Below are 10,786 nucleotides of genomic sequence, written 5' to 3' on the forward strand. Positions count from 1 at the left end.
TATTGCTAGCTCTTCATGAGTTTGTGATATGACAGATCAAGATTTAAAGTAAGCATACATATATACGTCTGAGAAACTCTATATCCAATTAATCAGCAGAAAGCTAGATTAGAGGTGTGGGTCAAGTGGTAGAGCACCAAACCAGTAAACAATTAAGTGCATGGCTATGAGTTCAAAGGAATTATTATTATCATTGCTATTATTGTTATTTATTACTATAATGCTATTTTTCATTACTATTATTATTAAATACTATTGCTTTATTAGTATTGATAAGGTTGCCAGTTTTGTCAGTGTGACTCGGTTTTGATAAGTTTTAGCACAATGAAATGAAATGAGTGCTGTGTGATTCTAGGTTCTAAATTTGCACATCAAGCAAAATCACTGCACAAAGTTCTTCTTGAAATGATTGAAGGAGTTTTGAAAGCTTACTTTTTTTTTGTAGTTTAGAAGCAGTTCTTTCCTTAATTCACCTCATTACAGACAGTCCACCCTGGGGCCAGTAACAGTCAAAACCAAGCAGATGCTATCACTACTACTTTCATATTTCTGTGTGTGCCTCTGCGGAGTTTGCTGACACATTCACATTGTATCAGCTAAAGAAGTCTACAACAACCTACTCCCCGCAATAGAATTTGGAATTTGCCCTTGGCTTACTGAATATAAATCCTTGTCTTGACGTTCATCATCTTAAATTCTGGGCTATAAACACACACACACACACACACACACACACACACACACACACACACACACACATTTATATATGTATATTGCGAGAGTAAAGCAGGAAGTTTACATACTTTTACCTCCCCATTTTTGTTCTAAATTTTTTTGGACTGAGTCCTGTCTCTTGAACTCAAGACCTGGGTGCTCTCCTTAAGCTTTTATGCTCAAGGCTGCCACATCTCCACTTTTTTGGTGGTTAATTACTTGGAAATAAGAGTCTCACAACACTGATCAAGATTTACTGTTTTCATATACTGCCTCGTGGGGCTGGATCTCTCTCAGGAGGTAAGCATGGGCACAAAGTACACACACCTGGAGGAAAAGCTTGAGCAGGTCTCCTTTTATTATTGCGCAGATCAGGACTTAAATAGTTCTAGCACCCCAAACTCCTGAGTCTCCCCTAGCCAATTACCTAGCAGGGAGCTGATGTAAGGCACTTGAAGCAGGTACTGATTGGTCTTTGCGGGGAATGCAGGAAGCGTGGACAGCTCATGACCCGCAAGCTAGGCAGACAGGCCTGTGGGTCACGTCCTATGAGCAGGAAGTGTGCTTCTACTGCTTCTCTAGCTGACTCAGCCAGGTCTGACCAGCTCTACCCACACTGCCTCATTGACTGGCAACTCCTTTGTAAAACTACTTAAAGATATAAAAAACAAACAGAAACAGAAGAGTCTCCTAGGCTTTCCTGTCTGGGCTGGTTTTGAACTATAATCCTCAGATGCCCACTTCCTGTGTAACCTTCGTATATTTTTAAACTACAAAAACTTTTCAAATAGCATTTTCTTTTATTTTTCTAGTACATAGTTGTTTCATAGTTATGATTCCCCTGATTAGTACTGTGTACTTGGAACGAGGTCAATCCCTGTATTATATTCTTTTTTTTTTTTTTTGTCAGTTATAGGGTTTGATCTCTGGGCTTGGGCACTGTTCCTGAGCTCTTCAGATCAAGGCTAGTGCTTTATCATTTTGAGCCACAGTACCACTACTGGTTTTCTGGTGGTTAATTGGAGATAAGAGTGTCATGGACTTTTGATCCCCAGGCTCGCTTTGAACCATGATCCTCAGATCTCAGCCTGCTGTGTAGCTAGGATTCTAAATGTGAGCCACTGGAGTCCAGCTGTATTATACTATTTAGCTTTCAAAGGACATTCATAGAGTTCTATACAAGCCTACCAATTTCCTTATGTCCTTTTCAACACTTGAAATTGTCTATCTTTTTTGTGCATGCATTAATATGTGTGTGTGTGTGTGTGTGTGTGTGTGTGTGTGTGTGTGTACACGTGCACATACACTCTTGTGCTGGAGCTTAAAGGCAGGAACTTCTACTGTTACTTGACTTAGTTTACTCAAGACTGGTACTTTGTCACTTGAGTTATCCCTCTGGCCTTTTGCTAGGTAATTGGAGAAAAAAATCTCTCAGTCTTTTCTGGGCCAGCTTAGATCTTGAGTCTTCAGATCTCAGCCTTCTGAGTAGGATGACTCACCAGCCCCCAGTATCATCTGACTTCTTGATTCTAACCATGTTACTGGTTATTTGGTCTATCTGTTATTTTTTTCTATGTTTCTCCACTAACTAATGCTATTCAAATCTTTTTATGAACCAGTTTTGAAATGTTAACTCATATTTTTGATAAATTTGATAATAAAATTTTAACAATACTAAATAACAACCTTATCTTACTCAAGGAGAGCTCTAATATTTGTCATACTGTCACATATAGGATATCTGACTTTTGAACAAGAGACTTATGTTCTTGAATCTTCATGAAACCTAAATTCCCCTTGTATAGAGCATGTAATCAGTCAATTCTATATACCTAAATCTAATCTATAGTCTCATATCCAGTTCTTTTGTTCTTCTGAATGTTCAGAATTTCTCCTATTACTGGGACATTACTTAGATTTATTTAACTGACATGTCTTATTTATTTAATGACAGGTCTCCAGGCATTTTTAATGGCAGGGAGAATGAGGATCACTCTTCCTACCTATCTTCAGTCAGCTGAGCCTGGTGACACCATTTCTTACACTTAGAGAAATGATCCCAGAGTGTCAGCTCCTCTCTGCAATGCTCTTGCTTTCCATCCCATCTTTAGCCATTGTGCTCTGGGATATGTGCAGCTGTTTCTTTGATACTTTCCCATGAGCGATCGTCATTTTATGGTTATAGAAAACAAGTACAGTTAGGTACTGATAACTCACATTTGTAACCTTATCCACTAGCCAGGCTAAGAATTAAGAGAATTGTGGGTCAAGGGTAGCCGAAAAAGAAAAGATCACATGAGCCCTTTCTCAGTCATTCTCTGGGCTCCATGGAAAATGCCTGTCACTATAGGCTCCACAGAAGTGTGAGAATGGAAATAACCTGGTTCTATGCCGGCCCGAGGCTGCAATTCTATCAAAGACTGGGGAAGCTTAAAATAGATACTTGTTCAGATGCATGCCTTGTGCAGGGACAAGATCCTATCCTAAAATCAACTAGTGAAAATCAAGGCTGGAGGCATGTCTCAGGCGTATTTGGCCAACATAGCAAGCTTCAATCCTGATTTCAAATCCAGTACTACCAAAGTAAAAGCAAACAAACAAATAGAAAATGCAATGAAGACTCTATGTAAAAAGATATATATTCTTTTGGGGCATTGGACATAGATTCCTGAAATTCATAGAGTTTGAACAGATACTAAAAATTATCTACTGTATATCCACAGAGCCCCAGACCCTCCTTATTTCTTATTTGGAATCAAAAGCATCAGTTCTCTCCCTCTCTCTCTCTCTCTCTCTCTCTCTCTCTCTCTCTCTCTCTCTCTCTCTCTCTCTCTCTCTCTCTCTCTCTCTCTCTCTCTCCCTCTCTGTCATAGCTGGCTGAGGTAACAAAGTGTGCTCTGTAATCCAGATCACATGTAAAATCCCAAATTTCTCCCACTTGCCCAATATATAATCTCATTTGAGTATGGGTGTGTGTGCATGTGTGTGTGTGTTTGTGTGCACGTGCCCGTGTGTTTCTGTGTTCATGTTCACTAAGGGGCTCGATTAGACAGGACAGAATTGTGATCACAGCCAAGGCCCCAAGACCCATGCCTGGGACTTTATGTAGGGAATACTAATTCATCTTTCGGTGCCTCAGTTTTTGTATAAGGTAGAAATAATGATAGCACATATTTCATAGATTCCTTTGAGTATTATAAATGAAAATATCATAATGTGTTGTTTTATTACATGCCAGAACAATGCCTGGGACATAATAAAAACTGTAAAAGTGCTCAGCCATTCTTCTTCTTATTGATCCTCAGACCTAATGTCTGGGACTCTGCCCAGCAATAAATTTTGCTTCATTCCCTGTCAAGGAGAATTTCTGCCATTAATTGAACTGCCTCTGGCCATGCTGAAGAGATAACCTATCACATATCACCTGGTTTGGGACTGTAGAGGGAGGTTTCATATAATTATTAACTGTAGCACAGAATATTTGAAATCAGCAGACTTGGAATTCTGCAGAATACTATTGCTTCTATCCTTTGTTTTTCTAACCTTGGACAATTAACTCAACTTTCCTTCAGTATTATGACTACAGACTACAGAGATGCCTTGTCTTCCGTGAGTGCATCACACAAATGATCTGTTACCACTGTTGGCATTATCATCCCCAACCTTACATAGGAGATTTTGTGAAACTGCAATCTAAACAGCAGTCCTAAATGGCATAAGCTGGTCCAATTGGACTTTGATCTCAAGGACAATAGAAAATGGAGAAGCTCATTCATGCAGTAGTCAGAAGTTTAATGTGGAAAGCAAGTAGAAGTGACATGTGAAAGTTGTTGTTGATCCGGAATTCCAATTTTGCTAGAAATAGGGATTTCATAGAAGAAATGTTTCAACTAAATCATAATATTTTTTAGGTGTGAGCCAGTTTAATGAAAGTAAGGCTTTAGAAAAATAAATAAGAGTGGCTGGGAGTATGGTAGAGTGCTTGCCTAGCATGCATAAAGCTCTGGGGGGTTCATTTCCTCAATATCACATACATAGAAAAAACAGGAGGTGGTACTGTGGCCAAGTGCTAGAGTGCTAGCCTTAAGAAAGCTCAAGGATAGTGTCAGGCCCTGAATTCATGCACCAGGATTGGAAAAATTATTATTGTTATTATTATAAATAGAAAAATAAATGGTAATGGGTGAAATAGTGGTCTTTTGAAAGGAGCCATGGCAATACAGTAGTTTCAAACACCAGTTAAAAGCTATTAGAAGTCAGGAAAGACCCAGCTAGAGTTCCTTAGACGATGCCATTAGATCTAAAGATTGAGAAGTGTATTTTTCTATGAAGAAATATTTCAGGGGAGACAAAACTGGTCTGAGGAATAAATGAGTGTGCCATATAGAAAATAAAATATATCTGGGGAATTTTGAGCCCAAATGGAAGTGAAAGTGCAGCCTGGCAATTAAACAGAGGATTTATAACTGACAGATTATGAGTTCAAAGCATAGGTGAACAAAGACAAATTGCTTCTAATTATTTGACTTATTTCTTTGGATGTCGAGTAGTGCCAATAAGAATTAACTCAACAAAGACTTGTGGACACTAAATTAAGAAAAATGAACAAACAAGCATAAGTCGGTGTAGTGCCCACCACAGATACCCGAAATGGAGTACAATGAGGATGTTAATACTCATTAATTACTGTATAGTTTTGAATTAAGATTATCCAAATGCAAATATTGATCAGAGAGCTATAGGATGGGAGAGAAATTGGGACTAGAATTAGAGATCATCAGTCAGTGTTGTAAAATCATGATAGAATGTGAGCTCTTGTCTTTTCAGAAGGAGCAAATATGGTATCGCATTCTGAATACTAGGCTCTAAAATCAGACTCCTCAGTTACAAGGTAATATTTCCATTTTATATCTTTGACTTGGGACAAGTTACACAATCTCTCTTCTTTTGCTCTTCATCAGATAAGTGTAATCAATAATATACCATAATCCATATGAGATTTGCATGAATTATATACTAATATATGTAAGAGGTCCAGAAAAGGCCTAACTCTCATTACTCACAAGGTAATATGAATATTTATTAGCCTTAGTAATTTTCTTATATTTATTAAATTCTCTTTGGATAAGTAGTTAAGAGAGAAAAATTGTGAACATTGATATTCACTGTATTAGGAGAAGGAAAGACATTTACAAATAAGTAAGGGAAAGGATGAATTAAATAGGACTAGTTGGTGTCACAAAGGCCAGTAGAAGAGTTACTCATATAGGAGACTGATGTTTTCCAAGTAAATAAGTTCAGTGAGATCAGAGAGATGATGCACCATGAAATAGATGTGGATACTAACCTTCCAAAGATGTCTGCCTCCTATTCCCAGAAACCTATAACCATGTTGCCTTTCATGACAAATAAACTTCACATAAGTGAATTGAGTATATACCTAAAGATAGGAGCAGTGGGAACCAATGTCCTAATAAGACAGAAATCAGAAGTTGAAAGTCAGAGAAGGTGCTGTTGAAAGCAAAAAAGAGGTTATGTGATAGAAGTAGTGGGGGGTGAGTAACAGAGCTCAGGCTTCCCCTAGAACCTAGAAAGCAAGAAAACAGAATTTCACCTGGTTACCACAAGGTACTAGCTTTGCTATAACCATGATTTTAACTCTATTGGATTCCCCTTTTTACTTCTGAGCCCCAGAATTGTAAGACAGCACATTTCAGTTGCTTTCAGCCACTATACGTTTGATCATTTGTGGTAATGGTAATACAAAATAATATAACCTGCTAACTATAAGATCATCAGTGAGCAGCCTGGAGGGTGGCCTAGTGATAGAGTGCTTGCCTAGCATGCACAAAGCCCTGGGTTCAATTTCTTGGTACCACATACACAGAAAAACCTGGAGGTGGAAGCTCAAAGTGGTAAAGTGCTAGCCTTGAGAAAGCTCAAGGGCAGTATTTAGGACCTGCATTCAAGCCCCATGACTGGCAAATATATATATATATATATATATATAAGATATATAATGTATATAAGATATATATAATCAATGATATTAAAGAATAGGACAATCCAGGAGTGGTGGCTCACGACTATAATCCTAGCTACTCAGTAGGCTGAGATCTGAGGATCGAGATTCAAAGCCGGTCTAGTCTCTACAAAGCAGTGAGAGACTCCAATTAATTAATTAATGTCTAATTAATCACTAGAAAATGGGAAGTGGAGCTGTGGCTCAGGGATAGGGCGATAGCCTTGAGCAGGGACAGCGTGCAGGCCCAGAGTTCAAGCCCCAAGACCCCCCATCCAAGAAAAAGAAAAGAATAGGATAGATTATCAGGCTAAGAATGGAGTGATACCAAGAAATGGCACTGAAGAGTCACTTACATACTGTTAGTCAGATTAGTTCTTCCAAGCAAGCCTCTAGAAACTCATCACACAATTATGCTTTCCTACTGAATGCGAAGTGATCTTTTAAGACACACTGAGATGACTTTTCTTTCCAAAAGTTTGAAAATCAGCAGGATTCAGACTTAAGTGTAGCAAAATCATTGTGACTGCCTTTTAATGTGAAAGAGAAAAGCAGCCATTACTTTTTGACTCTGGAAAGAGATTCTTGGGAGGTGAGTTCCCAATAAAGACATCCTACAATTTATGAACTTAGCTGAGGAACAAAAGTAGTGCAGAGAAAAAGTTGGAAGCAAGTTACCACAGACAGGAAACAAATGAGCTGTGAAAGGCACAAGGACATTTGGGGGATTTGCAAATGAAAAGAAATAAATGGAAATTAGAGCACATGAGAAAGTCTAAAATTAAGATGACAAATCTACACTAGAGAGCCGCCAAAATGTATCCCTGATGTCCTTTCCTATCTACCACACATTTTATTCTCAGCTTTCAGTCTTTTCAGGAAAGACTGGTACCCATTGCCTGGCACTCTCCTTGAATGTTGGCCTTCCATTCTTTCTTCTTTTTGCTTGAAATTTCTCTAAGTCTTTTCCCTTTAGGACTTTTCTCTTAGGTATTGTTCTTCCTATGCCACAGAGATCCAGATACACACACGGCTTACAGGTGTCACTCATCATTCATTTGAATGATCCTCCTTGATTTCTGTGCCCAAGGTTGACCTCTGAATAATCTCATGCCCAGCCACATGGGCTAATTCTCATGCTAACTGTCATCAGTGGAAGAAACTAGATTGTCTATTTATATACTTGATGGTTTCCATCGTATTATTTTTATACCTCACTAAAGTTTAAGCATTATTGATTGATTGATTGTTTGATTGATTTTTGTTGGTCAATGGGGCTTGGATTCTGGGCCTGGGCACTGTCCCTGAGCTCTTCAGCTCAAGGCTACCACCCTAACCCCTGAGCCACAGCTTCACTTGCATTTTTCTGGTGGCTTATTGGAGATAAAATCTCATGGACTTTCGTGCCTGAGCTGGCTTCGAACCGAGATCCTTAGACCTCAGCCTCTTGTGTAGCTAGCATTACAGGTGTGAGCCACCACTGTCCAGCTTCAAGTTTCAGATTTTTGTGAAGATTTTTTTTTCTTAGTTAAGCTATATTAGTTGTAGAGAGGGGGTTTCTTTGTGACAACTCCCTACCTTACACCTCATCAGATTCATTTCTTCGATCGTTCTCTCACCCCCACTTTTCAGAACACTTTTAACCAGTTCCATTGTGTTGTTTTCCTATACACCTACAAGGAACATAGATCATATTCACTTCCTCCTTTCACCCTCTTCCCTCTTGTTTATTTATACCCCAACCCCAACACCCACACAGCCTGTTTGACTTTCCTCTAATTTGTTTTTTAGTGTATATACATTGTAAAAAGGAGTGCCACTATGGTAAAATACATACACATATACTATATATTAGTTAAAATAATGGTTTCGATGGTTTTCTTTCTCTGCAGTCTCTGTTCCTCAATGGGTCAAAAGCTTTCTGTGGTCCTCCTTATGCAGTTTTCACACAGAAACACAATATATTCCTATAGTTAAAAAAAACTTCCATCATTTTTCTTCCTCTCTTCTCTCATCTTTAAAAACAACACCACTGTTACAAATCATGTTCCAATAATAAACATACAAAAAAAGACAGCTGCATACTTATGTTTGTTGTAGGTCAGTTCATAATAGCCAAACCTTAGAATAAGCATAAGAGTTAAACTGATGAGTTTATAAAGAGAAACTATATATAGAGAGAGATAGAGAGAGAGAGAGAGAGAGAAAGGAATATTACACTGTTATAAAAATTAAATTATATCATTTGCAAGAAAAAATCCTCAAGAAGTCAAAAGTCTCCATGTTTTCCTTCATTTGTGGACATACGTATGTCTATATGTAGACATATATACATAAATATACATGAACTATACACATCTATACATAGAGACTGATATGTGTATATATGTCTATATGTGTATATATGTCTATATACATATATACATGAAGCTAATTGTATATCTAAGTTATTTGAATGTACATATCATTTACATTCTTCACTATTTTCCTGGTATTTGAGAAATATTGCATACTCAGAGCGTTTTTACTGAATGTATTTAGAAGGTCTCAAAGACTTTGAAATATAATTACTATTGCAGGTTTTTATTTTAGCTTGATCACTTGTTTGGAAGTTACCTGAAGGTCTCATTCTCTTAATATGCACAGTAAAAATTGTAATAGCTACTGTGTAGAACTCTAGTATCAATAACTGTGTACAAAGTATTGTGTCTATTTCATAATAAGAATTCGTAAGGTGTATTTTTACTTCCCTTAAAATTGAGGAAAGCTGATAAGAATGAAATATAGTGTCCAGGAATGGTAGAGTGGTTGAATTCTTGCCTAGCATGCACAAAGTGCTGGGTTCAACATAAACAGAAACCACATAACAGGGAACCACATAAACAGAAAAGGCTGAAAGTTGTGCTATGGATCAAATGGTAGAGCACTAGCCCTGAGAAAGCCTAAGGACAGTGCCCAGATCCTCAGTTCAAGTCCCTGGACTGCCAAAAAAAGAAAGAAATATAAATAACTCATGTCAAAAAAACAGAGTCAGTAAGATAGTGAGGTGTTGTTCAGAAAGGAAAATGATTTTGCAAGTGCATTTTTGCAAGGCAAATTCTATGACTCTGAGAATATCTAGATTTATAACATCTGATGAGAATTCAAGATAATGACAAGAATTAAATCCAAATAGCTTTATAATATTCATAGATAACTTATGAACATGTTATGAACAAGGAGCACAATTCATATTCAACACAATTTATGACAATTCTAAAATAATAAATATCATAATACAGGATTATCTGACATAGTACACAACAAATTATATTTGTAAATACAGAGAAAAAGAATCTGATACAATTTGTTAGATGAAGTTGATGACTTTCTTAAAATCTTTAAGTAAATGCAGATTGTGTCAATATTATTCCAAGGAGGATTATTAAAAAATCAATTTTTCTATTGGCTAATGAGTTGGGAATATTTAATATTTTGCTTTTATTTATATGCATAAAATTATTGATTATATTGAAAACTTATTCATATTAACAAGATATATCAACAAAAGTCTTGATATTGTATCTTAATTGATTTGGAAAGTGTGTGCTTGTGGAGCGAGAAACAGTGAGTATATAAAATTCAGTCTTCCATATGAAAAAAATACTAGCTTATTAAATTTGTGTTTGTGAAGGGTTTTCAAAGAAACTTATGGTCTTGTAACTTGTTCATCGTATTTCAGTTAATTTGAATTTTACTACTGCACCAGTATTTAGAACAAGAGAACACTTTCTTTTAGTTTCATTCATATCGATTAGAAGTCATCTTAGTTGTATTTTTGTATTTTATTCTCAAAATCATAAGAAAGTGGACTTTTTTTCCTGGGGCTTGAACTGAGGACCTGGGCACTGTCTGTAAGCCTCTTTATGCTCAAGGCTAGGACATTACCGCTCGAACAACAGTATAATTTCTGGCTTTTTTGACTAGATATATGGGGACTTTTCAGTTTGGGCTGGATTCTAACCATGATCCTCCAATCTTAGCCTTCTGAGTAGCTAGGATGACAAGTGT

Source organism: Megascapheus bottae, chromosome 16 (assembly GCF_031878675.1).
Source record: "Megascapheus bottae isolate mThoBot1 chromosome 16, mThoBot2.hap1, whole genome shotgun sequence".
Lineage (NCBI taxonomy): Eukaryota > Metazoa > Chordata > Mammalia > Rodentia > Geomyidae > Megascapheus > Megascapheus bottae.